This window comes from Scardinius erythrophthalmus (assembly GCF_964197995.2).
Source record: "Scardinius erythrophthalmus genome assembly, chromosome: 8".
In the NCBI taxonomy this organism is placed as follows: Eukaryota; Metazoa; Chordata; class Actinopteri; order Cypriniformes; family Leuciscidae; genus Scardinius; species Scardinius erythrophthalmus.
The window spans coordinates 6617973-6633477 of record NC_138228.1 but is presented as its reverse complement, the minus strand read 5'-3'; positions in this window follow the sequence as shown (position 1 = coordinate 6633477).

Genomic DNA, 15505 nt, shown 5'->3' with positions numbered 1-15505 from the left:
AGATTTTTGTCCAATCAAATGCTCTCTAGGATGAGAATGTCCCTCCCCTCTTCGACAGACTAACATGTAACAAATCAAGGTTCACTGATGTTAATAAAGCCTTCACAAGTGATGAGCCTGTCGATATTCCCTTCCCAAACAGGAAATTACGCATGAAACACAGGACAAAAATCTGCTGTCGTCAAGAGATTTCATGGTGTTTTCAAAGTACTGGAGAACAAGACTTTCAAACGGCGCATCTTAAAAATGTAGCAATAAAAGTAAATAAAATAATGCTGAGTATAATAGGGGTGGTTCCTCAATTTGAGGCCTCTGAGACAAACACTATGCTTTTTCCATTGGCCCACTTCAAAGGCAGAGACTGATGGTGTTTGTATATGAGCCTGAATACTCCAGAATTGGCCCATAAGGAGGCTGTGATCCATATCATTGCATCCTTTGGCTGCAGATCAGAGCCGGCGTGGGGGAATAGAGACAGGGCTCCATTAGCAGGTCCTGCGTGGAGCCAATGCACTGAATAAGCCATTTTCACGGATTCTGCATTAAACTAACAGGCAGTAACTGTTTCAAAAGAACAGATGCCTTTGGGATAATTTCCTCATATGTACATGCATACTTTGTGTTTCGTTAAGATAAATACTCCTCCTGGCTGATTACAATAAAATGGGCACAAAAAGCACTAAACTTTCACTGACGTATAAACACAAGCGTGGAACAGCACTCAAAGATATGAACAGTGAAGCTTTCAAAATGCTAATAAATATAGACAAGAACCAACAGCACAGAAACCATCTCTTTCTTAATTATTCATATGTTCTGCAGAGGGGAATCCTCAACTGTGGGTGTGATTTTTTCTTTTTTTAACAGGATATTCACTCAGCTGTGAAACACTCTGAAGAAGAGAGAACACCACACAGTGCACACACACCACTTTCATCTTCACACTTTCCTCACACAGCTGCTGCACCTTTGAACTCAAAAGCTGTATTTCAGGAAACTGTGATCAGTGCATGATTACATGAAATCAGATTCCAAAACTTAAGTACTTGTTTTTAGATTATATTACTTTAAAAAAACTCATAATCAGACTTACTTTTTTTATTGGTTACATGATTACATGTTAATCTCACTATGGCAGAAAATTATTCACAATTCATTGATTCATTTATCTTTTCAATTTTCCTTTCTAAAAATAAAAACCCTACAGCTTATAAACGTTCAGAAGGTCTTCCATGTATGTGGAATTGCACACACAGACCAACCACTAGTCAGAGGTGGAAAGAGTAATAAAATATTCTACTCAAGTAAAAGTACTATTACTACAATTTTTTTTTACTTAAGTACAAGTAAAAGTACCGGTCGAAAAATCTACTCAAGTAAAAGTAAAAAGTAGCTCATTTAAAATGTACTCCGAGTAAAAGTAACTGAGTTACTTTTTTAACAGCGGGGGTGGGTTGGGGAGTCCCCCGAGTAGGGTTGTAAAGGTATGAGATTTTCACAGTATGATAACCGACTAATATAATGGTATTAAACAACTAGATTAAAAAGTTCGTCGAGACAAACTTTAAGTTGGCTTGAGAAAGCCGGACCAGAAAGTTTGAAGAAGTTTGAAGTTTAAAGTAGTTTAAAGTTTAAATTAGTTTGAAGTATAAAGTAGTTTAAAGTTTAAATTAGTTTAAAGTTTAAAGTAGTTTAAAGTAGTTTGAAGTTTAAATTAGTTTAAAGTAGTTTGAAGTTTAAAGTAGTTTAAAGTTTAAAGTAGTTTGAAGTTTAAAGTAGTTTAAAGTTTAAATTAGTTTGAAGTAGATAGATAGATAGATGAGTTTGTTAGTTTAAATTTCACACACAGACATGCTCACTAACTCTGTCTCACACACACGCACACACGCACACACACTCACACACACACACGCGCGCACACAGACACGCTCACTAACACACACGGACAAACACACACGCTCACTAACTCACACATACACACACTTTCTCTCACACACACACACACACACGCAGACACACGCAGACACGCTCACTAACACACACACACACACACACACACACACACACACACACACACTAACTCACTCACACACTCACTCACTCAGACACACACACTCAGAGTTTATGAGTTTTGGGCAGTTGCTAGGGTGTTGCTATGGTGTTGCTAGGCGGTTGCTAGGGTGTTCTGGGTGGTTTCTATGTTGTTGCTAGGCGGTTGCTAGGGTATTCTGGGTGGTTGTTAGGCGGTTGCTAGGGTGTTTTGGGTGGTTGCTAGGCGGTTGCTAGGGTGTTCTGGGTGGTTGCTATGGTGTTGCTAGGCGGTTGCTAGGGTGTTCTGGGTGGTTGCTATGATGTTGCTAGGCGGTTGACAGTTACAGTAAATGGGATGAAAACAGTATTTTTGGAAACATTTGTTTTGTTTATTAAAATTTCAATAAAACATGTCTAATCAACTAATTTCAATAAATGATTATGAATTTGATTAAAGGAGTAGTTCACTTTAAAATGAAACCAGCCCATGATTTACTCACCCTCAAGCCATGTATATGACATTCTTCTTTCAGACGAATACAGTCATAATTATATTAAGTCAAGTCTCCTTCATTTATACAGCGCTTTAACAATATAGATTGTTTCAAAGCAGCTTTACAAAGATAATAGGAGATTACAGTAACAGAGAGTGTTTTGGCTTTACAGCCGCTCTAGAATAAAGTTATTGTCCAGCTAAAGTTAGTTTTTGATTCATTCATTTTTGATTGATTCATTCGTTGCGAAAAGCACATTAGTTATTAACTTAGGGGCCGCTAACACGACACCGCTTTAACAGAAAACAGAAAACTTTAATGTGTTCTGGCCGTTCATTTGCACGACACTACTTCTGACGTCATGAGTTGCATAAGTTGCGTTTAAAGTGTAAGTAGACTGTGTATGGTGTACTTTTTTGAGCTTTAAACTGATGGTTGCAATCCACTGCCATTATAAAGCTCAGAAGCATCAGAGTGTTTATTAATATAACTCCGATTGTATTCGTCTGAAAGAACAAAGAAGAAAGTAATATAGCCTACACCTAGGATGGTTTCAGGGCTGATAAATCATGGAGTAATTTTCATTTTCATTTTAACTACTCATTTAACAACTTATTTTTTATCATTAATAATTTATTAAAATGTTCAAGAACAATAGACTTCTATGAAATGTATTTAATTCAGAAAAATCCTTTTTGTTTTTATGATTTAAAACAAATATATTATCCAAAACGGTGGTAATCAAATCAAAGTTTAACACATTTTTTTATCCTTTTATTTTTTGGCAAAGTGCTGCAAAACAGATTTACTCAATTCAACCATGGACAAAAATCCTTAAATAATGTTTAAATAATCTGTATTATTATTGTTGTTGTTAATATTATTATGAGAAGTACATTCTATTGTAGGCCCACAACAGTTATGTCATCATTTCTTCGTAGTTAAACCAAACTTTTATTTTGATGGGTTGTAATGAAGTCCTGTTTCAGAGTGTAGGCTATTTGACAAGGTTTTTCTCAAAGGTCATTCTCTCAGAGCAGCTCTGGAGATGTTCATGTTTTCATGTTCTCATATTGTTTGTGAGATGCTGAAAACACTATTAGCGCGTCGCGTACTTGAGTATGTGGTAGACGAAACGGTTCGTCTCATTCGCACTGATTCACACAGACACGCATATTATACATTTATATAGCAGTCTCTTGTGCTTTAATATATAGACTACAGACCATGTCGCAATTTGATTTATTGTACAGCTTTACTTTCATGTGTTTTACGTGATCTGCGTTACTGTAGGCTAAATTCCATTTTCATGATAATGAAACTCCGGGATTCCCTCTGCATCACAGAAATCCTTCGACCTTAAATTATAAACGGGACATATCTTAATCTGCACGGAGGGATGGTGTTCCCGAACACGTTCTATGTGTTTCCTTCTTTTGCAGCCAATTTGCGTCCACAATTTTTGCAAAATGAATAGGCTATGCTCGAGCCTCGAGGACAACCACGCGTTCGTTTTTCTATATCCAAAGTATCCCCATACTTACCAGGGGTTCGCCTCACGTGTGTGTGTAAAGAATCTGTGTTGTCCGTCTCCATATTTTTTGTGTTTTTTTGCGTGTCTGTTCTCCCGCCCTTCAATCAATCAATGCTGAGCACGAGCGCGCGCGCTGTTTTACCCATAGTAGGCTAGTTCATTTTTTTAATGTTTTTTTTTTTTTTACTCAGTAACGGATATGTTTTTAAATGTAGCGAATTACAATACTTTAAACAAAACATACTTAAGTAAAAGTAAAATTACAGATTTTAAAAACTACTTAAAAAAGTAGAAATACACAAAAAAACTACTCAATTACAGTAACGCGAGTAAATGTAATTCGTTACTTTCCACCTCTGCCACTAGTCATGTGACCATCACTGAAAACTGAGACCTACAGCATTTGATCACTAGATTTAATGAAATCATTTCACTTTTGAGAAGTGTTTTCTCAACATTGCGCCATCTAATCAGCTTCTGACAAACACATTAATTATTATTTGAATTATCACTCAGTGAGTCGTTAAACCATGTATTGCTGTCTTTGGAAGGTTTTTGTCTTTAAAACACATTAAAATGAAAAAAGTCATTTCATATTTACATGCAATGCAGGGAATCCACAACTTTTTTGTCAGCTTAACCCTTTTTGACTTTATATTTACTTAAAAAAACGTTTCGGTTACTCACGTAACCTCTGTTCTCTCTAGAAGAGGGAACGAGTATTGCGTAGTTGCTTACGCTACGGGAAAGCCTTTCTTTCTCGAGATACTGAAGCCAAAAATTATCCTTAATTTTTATAATCTTGTCAACGCAGTGCGGCAGCCTGCAGACCTAGGGCAAGCTTACTAGCGTGCCCATTGGCTGCCCTGCGGCAACTGCAGCAGCCTACCGCTGAGCCCTTGGCGTGACGTCACGACCAATGAGCGCGCTTGGCGCGCTTAATGCGTCACAGCCCGCGAAAAGGGGTGTGGCTTAGCGTATATAAACAGGGCTCGGAGGCTGCTTCTCTGGTTTCTGTCGCATGAAGCGAAATGAGCTCGTGGTGCGAGCACGGCGGGCTACGCAATACTCGTTCCCTCTTCTAGAGAGAACAGAGGTTACGTGAGTAACCGAAACGTTCTCTTACGAGAGGTTCTCTCGTATTGCGTAGTTGCTTACGCTACGGGAACGCCCTTGTCAACGCCGTGCGCGCCCAGCATCCACTGAATGAGTCCCAGGGAGAGCCCGGGGAACGTGATAGCAGAGAGCCGGGCGGCCCGAAGAGGGCTAGCGCCGTACATAAGCACACACTAGGGGGTTAGGAGCGGCACGGCCGGTCCGAACTGACAATTCCCTGCATAGTGCAGCTCATCCAGTAGAGCTAAATCACACAACGTAGCCCGCGCACAGATAGTGGGCTGGCATACGCGAGACTTAGACTGATAACACTTTCGCCTGCAAGGCGGGAACATCCAGGTTGTAAAACCTAACAAATGTGGAGGGGAGGCCCAGCCTGCCGCTGCACAAATGTCATGAATGGGAATCCCGCTGGACCACGCCCACGACGAGGCCATGCCTCTGGTGGAGTGAGCTTGAATGCCCAATGGGCACTGCAGGTCTTTAGACGCATAAGCAGCAGCAATAGCGTCCACTATCCATCTGGACAGGCTGTGTTTCGAGGCGGCGAGACCCTTGGTGCGCCCGCCAAACGAAACAAAGAGCTGTTCCACCACTCGTTTGACTGAAGACAGTGCTATCAGAAAAACGGTTTTGAGCGTGAGGTATTTCATATCCACAGTTTCCAAGGGTTCGAAGGGATGCGCTTTCAGGGCCTCCAAGACCAGTGAAAGATCCCACATAGGAACCGAGGGGGGTCGCGGGGGGTTCATCCTCCTGGCTCCTCTAAGGAAGCGGATGACGAACTCGTTCCTTCCTAATGCGCGGCCCAGCTCTGAACAGAGAGCGCTGAAATGGCCGTGACATAGACTTTGAGCGTGGAGGGGGACCTGCCCGCGTCCAGTAACTCTTGAAGGAAACACAGTACTCGCGATACCCCCACATGTCTGTGGATCGAGCCCCTTAGCAGTGCACCATCTGTTAAACACTGACCATTTCGACATGTAGAGCCGCCTCGTAGAGGGGGCTCTAGATTGTATGATCGTGTTCATGACCCCGTCTGGCAGATCAGCGTGTAATCGTTGAGGCTCCACGCATGCAGAGACAGCGCTCTGGATGGGGATGCCATATCGAGCCGCGGGCTTGAGAGAAAAGGTCTCTCTTCACCGGTATCGGCCAGGGGGCTGAGTCTGCCAGCTGTATTAGATCCGGGAACCAAGCTTGGTTCTCCCAGTATGGGGCTAAGAGGAGCACTGTGTGGCGCGCTTCCCTGATTCTCTTGATGACCTGAGGCAGCAGAGAGACCGGGGGAAAAGCATACAGCGGGCCGCTGGGCCGGGTCTGGGCCAGCGCGTCCTCGTTCTTCGAGAAGAACTCTGGGCAATGAGCGTTGTCTTTTGACGCAAAAAGGTCGACTTTCGCTTTGCCGAAACGGCGCCACAGTGACTGGACTGTTTGGGGGTGTTGAGACCACTCCCCAGGGGGAACGCTGTCCCTGGACAGTCTGTCGGGGCCCTCGTTCAGGTGGCCAGGCACATGCGCGGCTCTCTCAGCGAGCGCAGAGAGTGCTGAGCCCACACGAGGAGGCGTTCCGCCAGGGTGCAGAGCGTCTGATCTGACACCGCCCTGGCGATTCACATAGGCCACTACCGATGTATTGTCCGTGCGGACTAGAACATGGTGACCGTGGAGGAATGGGAGGAAGTGTTTGAGAGCTTTCTCGACCGCGAGCATCTCTAGACAGTTTATGTGTAGGAGATTCTCCTGGTCTGACCAGCGGCCATAGACCGGTCTGCCTTCGAAGAGCGCTCCCCAATCTAGGTTGGAAGCGTCTGTCGAGACAACTTTCCGGTGTGAAATCACTCCCATAGTCACTCCTGTGTGATACCATTCGGCTGCCAGCCAGGGCTGCAGGGCTGAAAAGCAGCTCTGATTCACTCTGACTCGCAAGCCGCCGGCCGCCCAGGCTCGGTGGGGCACGCGCGCTTTCAGCCAGCGTTGAAGCGGGCGCATGCGCAGTAAGCCCAGCTGGAGCGCTGCTGCAGCTGAGGCAATATGCCCCAGAATACGCTGGAATGTCCTCAGCGGAACCCGGCTGCCTATTTGGAGGGATGCGGCGAGGAGGCAGATGCGGCGCGCGCGCTGCTCCGACAGTCTGGCCGTCATAGCCACCGAGTCCAGTTCTATTCCAAGAAGGAAATTGACTGACGGGGCGATAGCGAGCTCTTGGTCCAGTGACCGAGAGACCCAGATCCTCCAGATGGCTGAGAAGCGCTGTTCCGTGAGACACAAGTTCCGTCTCTGACAGCGCTAGAATAAGCCAATCGTCCAGATAATTCAGTATTCGCATTCCCTGTTTTCTCAGGGGAGCGAGAGCCGTGTCCATGCATTTCGTAATGTACGGGGTGCCAAAGACAGGCCGAAGGGCAGGATTGTGTACTGATATACTCGACCGTTGAAGGCGAATCTCAAGAATGGCCTGTGACGGGGAGTTATCTGGATCTGAAAATATGCGTCTTTTAGATCGAGAGAGATAAACCAGTCTCCTGGGCAAATCTGCGCGAGGATTTTTCTGGTTGTGATCATTTTGAACGGCCGTCTCATGAGGGCTTTGTTCAGATGTCTCAGATCTAAAATAGGTCTTAACGCTCCGTCCTTCTTGGGTACGAGGAAGTAGCGGCTGTAAAGGCTCGACTCGCTTAGAGAAGGATGAACCTGTTCTATAGCCCTTTTGCGCAGTAGCTTCGCTATTTCGGCTTGAAGCAGGTGCGCAGCTTCTGAACTCACTTTCGTCTCCGTCTGTGCTAGAAAGCGCGGAGGGCGACGAGCGAATTGAAGCGAATAGCCGTGTTTTATAGTACTCAGCACCCATTCTGACGCGCCCTGAATAGCTTCCCATGCTTCCGCATGCATAGCTAGGGGTCGAATGGTCTCTGGGTTCAGATCGCCGCGCTGCGCGGGATTGGGGAACCTGTATCAGAGAGGATGGAGCGGCGTGCGCGCCGCTGGTGCTCGAACACGGGGGCTGGTAAACAGTATTGGCCGGCTGTACAGCGTTCGGTAGCTCGGTCCCAGAGGATGGAGCGCGATTTGCTGACAAACACCCCTGGCGCGAAAGCGGCGTGGGGATTGTAATGTCTAAAAGTGAGTGCGCGTGCACCTGAGCGGGCGCAGAGTTTACACTTATGACACGGCCAGAGTTTGGGAGCTTAGAGGGTGTGCGACCCGAGGTAACTGAATGGCAGAGCGAGCAGCGGGTAGGTGTGAGCACAAAGTTGTGGGCACATTTACTACACTTAGTACTCGAGCGGCTTGTGTCCGCTTTAAGAGAGAGCGCTCTATGCGCGTTACCATGGGGACCATGTTTGTGTGAAGCAGTGAGCACATGGGAGTGGGCACATTTTCTACACTTATAACACCCTCGGCTTGAGCCGCTGTTGCCCGGGGTAACCGAGTGGCAGAGCGAGTTACAGGTAGATGTGAGCACAGAGTTGTGAGCACATTTACTACACTTATTACTCGAGCGGCGTGTGACCGCTTTATGAGAGAGCGCTCTGAACGCGTTACCATGGGGACCGTGTTTGTGTGTAGCAGTGAGCACATGGGAGTGGGCACATTTTCTACACTTGTAACACCATCGGCGTTATAGAGCAAATGCTTTGATGGCTCATATGTTTAGACGCTCATAAATACTCAAGCACCATCCTGTGAGATGCAGGTTCGCTTTCTGTATGTAAGAAAGCTGGCCGCGAGCTCGGAGAAGACAGCAGAAAAAATATTTTCTGCCGCCAGAGCCGGATTTGAACACGGTTCTCCAGTGCAGAAGCGTAAAATTCTGCCACTGAGCCACAGGGGCACACATGAGCTTCCAGTTGGTGCGAGCATATGACCGAGCGTCGTGTTTCGGCGTTTGTTTGCAGGCGCGCGTGTATTAAAACAGGCCCGTTTACTGCAGCATTAGTATTTCCAGCCGCCTAACTTAGAGGGGACTGAGAAATATGTATCCCGTGAGATGCGGGTTTGCTTTCTGTATGTAAGAAAGCTGGCCGCGAGCTCGGAGAAGCAAGCAGAAAAAAGTTTTTTCTGCTGCCGGAGCCGGATTCGAACACGGGTCTCTGGTACGGAAGCCTAATGTTCTGCCACTGAGCCACAGGGGCACACATGAGCTTCTGGTCAGTGCGAGCATATGACCGAGCGTCGTGTTTCGTTTCGGCGTTTGTTTGCAGGCGTGCGTGTATTAAAACAGGCCCGTTTACTGCAGTATTAGTATTTCCAGCCGCCTGAACTTAGAGGGGACTGAGAAATATGTATCCCGTGAGATGCGGGTTTGCTTTCTGTATGTAAGAAAGCTGGCCGCGAGCTCGAGAGAAGCAAGCAGAAAAAAGTTTTTCTGCTGCCAGAGCCGGATTCGAACACGGGTCTCTGGTGCGGAAGTCTAATGTTCTGCCACTGAGCCACAGGGGCACACATGAGCTTCCAGTCAGTGCGAGCATATGACCGAGCGTTTGTTTGCAGGCGCGCGTGTATTACAACAGGCTCGTTTACTGCAATAATAGTATTTCCAGCCGCCTGAACTTAGAGGGGACTGAGAAATATGCGAGGATTGGAGGAAGTCCGGCCTAAGCGGGACGAAAACACTCTCTCTTCCTCCTTTCGCCGGTGCTCGTGACGTCCGCTCTGATATCCCTTGAGAACGGCGCAGTTGCGCGGCTCGAACAAAGGGAGAGAGAGCGGGAAGATGTCATTATGTGCTGTGACATCGTTTGTTTGCAGGCGTGCGTGTATAACAGGCTCGTTTACTGCAATATAGATGTTTCTAGTCGCCTGAGCTAGGAGGGGACTGAGAAATGTGTGAGAAACGGAGGTGGCCGGAGAGTGACGCGCGCGACCGAGACGCGGGGTAGCTTTCTTATAACGTAAAGGAAGCCAGCCCGTGACCGTCTACTTCTAACATCCCTTGTGAGCGGCGCCTTGCGCGGCTCGAACAGAGGGGGAGAGGGCGTGCGTCATCCGGGGGGGGGGTAGCTTCCTTGTAACGTAAAGGAAGCTATAGCCCGTGACCGTCCGTTCTGACATCCCTTGTGAGCGGCGCCGTTTGCGCGGCTTGACAGAGGGGAGTAACCAGCTGGTCTGCTTCATCCCGAGGCGACGGCAGTGCGGGCAGAGGCCGGCCGCTGCGCGTCGGTGAAGGGCGGGGGAGAAGGAGAGAGCGAGGCTCGCGGGAGGGGCTCCGGCGAGCGCTCAGCTATAACCACCGGCTCGGAAGGCCTTTGAGAGCGGCGTTTTTTCTTACGCGGCCCGGAAGAGGCAGCCGGAGAAGGTGGAGGATCGTGAAACATGGCGAGTCGAGCCCGCAGGGTCGACATCGGCAAGTCCTCACACTGTTCGCAGCCGCCCTTGAAGGGCGCGGGCTGCGTGGTCGAAACCCAGGCAGAGAGCGCAGATCACGTGGCGGTCTCCGTCGCTGAGCGCGGCTCTGCACGAGCCACAGGATGAGCGAGGCATTTGCAACAACGCCTCGCGCTCTTTTAGATGCAAAGTGTGTCGTGGGGCGAACACACAAACACATACAACACAGAGCAGTAAAAGGATATATTCGCCGGATAGCGAAGCAGGCAGGGAAAGCTGAAGGCGGCGAAGGCGGCCGGCGTCCTCAGGCTGAGATCCTCGGCGTGCTGGTCGCTTGATTCGACGGCGGCTTCCTCAGAGAGCAGCGATGCGTAGAGCTTCGCTGAAAAGACAGAAATCAGAGAAGCAGCCTCCGAGCCCTGTTTATATACGCTAAGCCACACCCCTTTTCGCGGGCTGTGACGCATTAAGCGCGCCAAGCGCGCTCATTGGTCGTGACGTCACGCCAAGGGCTCAGCGGTAGGCTGCTGCAGTTGCCGCAGGGCAGCCAATGGGCACGCTAGTAAGCTTGCCCTAGGTCTGCAGGCTGCCGCACTGCGTTGACAAGATTATAAAAATTAAGGATAATTTTTGGCTTCAGTATCTCGAGAAAGAAAGGCTTTCCCGTAGCGTAAGCAACTACGCAATACGAGAGAACCTCTCGTAAGAGAACCATAAGACTTTAAGTTAATAAGTTAGGTCAATAATAAAATTAAGTCAATAATAATAACTAATAAAATTAAGTTCACTGTTTTCTGATGTTGGCTAATGGTCACATGACATGCAGGTAAACAAATAAATAATTTTATCTTTTTAATGTTGTATTTTGATTGTTTTTATTTAAAAATTATTTATTTTAATTACATTTTTTATGATTAATTGCTTTTTATTAAACCAACAAACCCCCTGCATTTCCATCGCAAACCCAGTCTGGGAAACCCTGACATAATGTAATATTTAATGTGCTTCATGTTGTTGATAAAGATGATTTCCTAGCTTTCCCAGGGAAAGAGAGCGTTTTAAGGTACTGTTTAATTTTGTTAAAAAAAACAAATGCCATGAAAATGTAGTTTGTGAGAGAATTGCAATTTGCAACTTACCAAAAATAGTACTCTGAATCAATGTCAGATGTACATTTTTTATGTAACTATTAGCTGGGTAGATTCATTAATTGTGAATTAATTTAATAGACACTTGATTTCAAAAACAAGGCTGTTCCCATTCATTGTCCCATTGAATGTCCCATTCAACCAACCAGCAAGCAGCAACTAATGGCTCATGACTCAATCTTGTCATTTGATTATAAAAATTACCTAGCAAAAGAAAAAGAAACATAAATCATTTACTCTGCTTCTGTCATGAATCTGTTCAAGACTCATCATGTTAATGTCTTGTGGGTTTCATATAGTGCAGCATTTACAACATACAAAGGGAACCCCTCTTATAAGCAGTGTAAATAGTAAATAGTATTAACCTCGACGATTTCTCACTGTCAGACACTGAGGAAGCACATCTCCCCATCTCACCCTTACGACCGAGACCAGACGCAGCTGCTGATTTAATGGTGTGTCGTGAGAGCGTTCATTAATGTCTGTGCAGGAAGTGTTTCAATGAGACTTGGCTGGTCCACTATCACAGATTAGATATGCGTCACAATGACTGACGATCATTTGTTGAGAACCCTAGTTGATCTTAGTCATCCTCTCTCTCATTTATCGATTTTCATTGAACGATACACAATTTACTGTACTTGCTTGTGTGACAAAGCTGAGATGAAGCTCTAATCCAAAGCAACCCCCCTCCCCCATTCACCCCCAGGTCTGAACGTATAGGCAGATGGGTCCATAACGCTCCGATCACACATGGGGCATTTATACACTTCAGCACTTCTGCAATTATGTTTCTATCACCATCAGTTGTGCAAACAGCAGGATGGAAGTAGTTTTAATACACACAAACATGGATACAATGTATTGCATGGCCAAAAGTATGTGGACTCCCCCTTGTAATTAACGGCTTTGACTTTTCCAGTAATTCCAGTAATGAAAAATGCTACTGTACACATAAACATTATAGAGAATTGAGCGCTTATAAGTTTGTGGCAACAGTCTGGGAAGGGTATGTTCCAGCATGACAATGACCCTGCGGTTCACTGAAGTGGCGGTGAAGAATTTGACTGGCTTGCAAAAAATCCAGACCTGGACACCTCTGGGATTAAATGAGAGAAAAACAACAACAAACTGGTTTTGAATAACAACTGTCTTGAATAACAAACGCTTCCATTTTGCAAGTGGTTCTCATCATAGTTTCAATGAATAAATACTACTTTCCTGCACTACTTACTCAACAGCACCACAACACTGCTACTGAATCAATAGTGCCAAATATAAAGAGCGTCATGTATAGTCCGATTCCCGAACAAATTAGTTGTTCAAAAACAAACAGTGTAGTTAGATTACTGAACAAGAGATTCTAATGAGCCGGGTCTTTTTAGTGAATCAAAACAAACCCTTGGGCTGAATCCACATTCATTCACTCCTTCAAGTTAACAGTATTAGTGGACTAACGTAGGGAATAGTGAATGAGGGTTTAGGGGGGCGATTTCGGATTCAGCCTTCTGGTCTGAATCCCAAACAAATGACTCAACATGAGTCAGTTCTTATTAGTGAATCCAAAACACACTACTCAAACAGTGTTGTCTGGTTCCTGAATAAATGACTCCAATGAGCCGGTTCTTTATAGTGGATCAAAAACTACACGCAGTGATCCAATACTCCAACAAATGAACAAATATCTGAACAAAATCTGGCAGTGTAATTGATTTTTAGTTTTATTTTTCAAATAAAAGTACTAAAAGAATCATTAATGGAACCATTAAGGAACCGTTATTGACAGCTCCATCACTCCTTTTGCAGGCACTGAAAAAAAAAAAACAGATTAGAAAAAAAAAAATTGCCAATTATAATTATTGTCTAGTTCCAAACCAAATGACTCAAATGAGTCAGTTCTTTTTAGGGAGTCCAAAACACAAAGATCAAACAGTGTGATCCGATACGCAAACAAATGAACAAATATTCAAACAAAATCTCATCATCTGGCAGCGTAATTGTTCGTAAATTTTTAATTCCAAATAAAAGTACTGAAAGAATCATGTAACCATCAAGGAACCAGAATCGTTACTGACAGCTCCATCACTCATTTAATCAGCCACGGAAAATAATCAGATAAAAAAAAAAATGGCAATTAGAATTAGTGTTAAATTTTTTGGACAATTAACCAAATAAAACTACACGCACTTGTTTTGAACTCTGCATTCATTAACTGGGCACGGCTCCATTAGAGAGTCATTTATAAAGATCTGCAACTCTCTTTCTGAGGCTTGCTTGGCAACCAGACGCAAAAATCATGGCACTCGTCTTTGCTTTGGTGACAGAGTTTGTGCCAGGACCTAATAATACACTGACTGGAGATCCAGTCGATACAGGCCTCCCTGCGTCGTTCTCTCTGAACCTCTAAACATAGCCCAGTATGAAAATCATCGGATATTAGACTGATGTCTTGCCTGCTCCCTGCCACATGGACCCCCTTCTAAGACAAAAGGATTTGGGACAACTGCTCACATTCCAGGCATCACAGTGTGGACAGCATGGCACTGCGACAACAGTTGTAATCCTTCAGTGTCTGCTGGCGTGAGCTTGCTCCAAAGATTCATTGTGTCAGAAAGTAATTAGTAGCAAAGCTATGTGTGCACCTGGAACAAAATGTAACGCGATATGATCTTGCAAATGGATTATCATACAATTTTACGGAGGTTGCAGAACTTTCCAAAACTAATGCTGTACTTTTAAGATGTTTGATGGCAATCTGATATATTAAAATATTTCAAATCCATTAGTATGTTTCATGTAATTTGACATGTCTCGAAAAATTCAAACATATTATATTCCATAATATTATGGAAAAACAGATTCACCAATTACAGTATTCTTCATCATTTTGTTTAATGATGTTAAACTGTATATCTGACCCTTTGGTATCGTTTCAATTTGAACGATTCTGATTCCAGTTCTGCTTATCTACTGCGATTCTTATCGATTCCTAATTTCTTTTCCATGAACAAAAATCAACAGGCTAAAGAACACTTATACAAGGAACTTTTGCCTATATGATTTAAAAATACCCTAGCAAAAACAACTAATATACATTTCAAGCATTAAGGACAAGTAAACACTCAGGAATTAAAAAACAAAAACAAATTAGCAATTCCACATATAAAACTAAACAAAGATATGATTTAAATAAACTGCTATCAAATGTAAAATAACACCACACACTGCACAAATAGTTGCAAAAGTTATTCAGTCAAGAACAGCGAGTGAATTTTCTTTGTCTTTTGTTGTTTGATTAACATTATTATAGAGACGGCAGCAGGAATATTAGGCTGCTGTCACTTTAAGAGCTGCACGGATCCAATATACTGATATGCATTTACTTTGCCAACTGTTTACGTTCACTTAAGACATAATTTACTGTTTACAAGGATATTTTGACATATGATTTCGTGAGTATTAAATTATTCCATTTGTACTATGACCATGGAAAACAATCTCCAACACTGTGCTTGTGCACAAAATGTTCCACTGGGTCAAGTTTATATCCAGGCATACAATGTTTTAAAAATGTAAAAGAATTTATTCAATTCATGTATCATAGCCATGCTTAATCAGATTTGAACAAACATGCTCTGTAAATTTCAGTTGAGTGTATTTCATGGAATATAGTCACATGAGCTGGGTTAACTTACTGCACATTTAATGTGTCCATTTTATCTGAAACACACTCTATTCTGATGTACACTAAAGCGAACTCTCGGGTTCAGACAGTGCGCCAGTTCATTTAGAGGGTAAATATAATACGGCGGTTTCTTTTATAAAAGCACTGTGACAGGCATTGTCCTGCATCT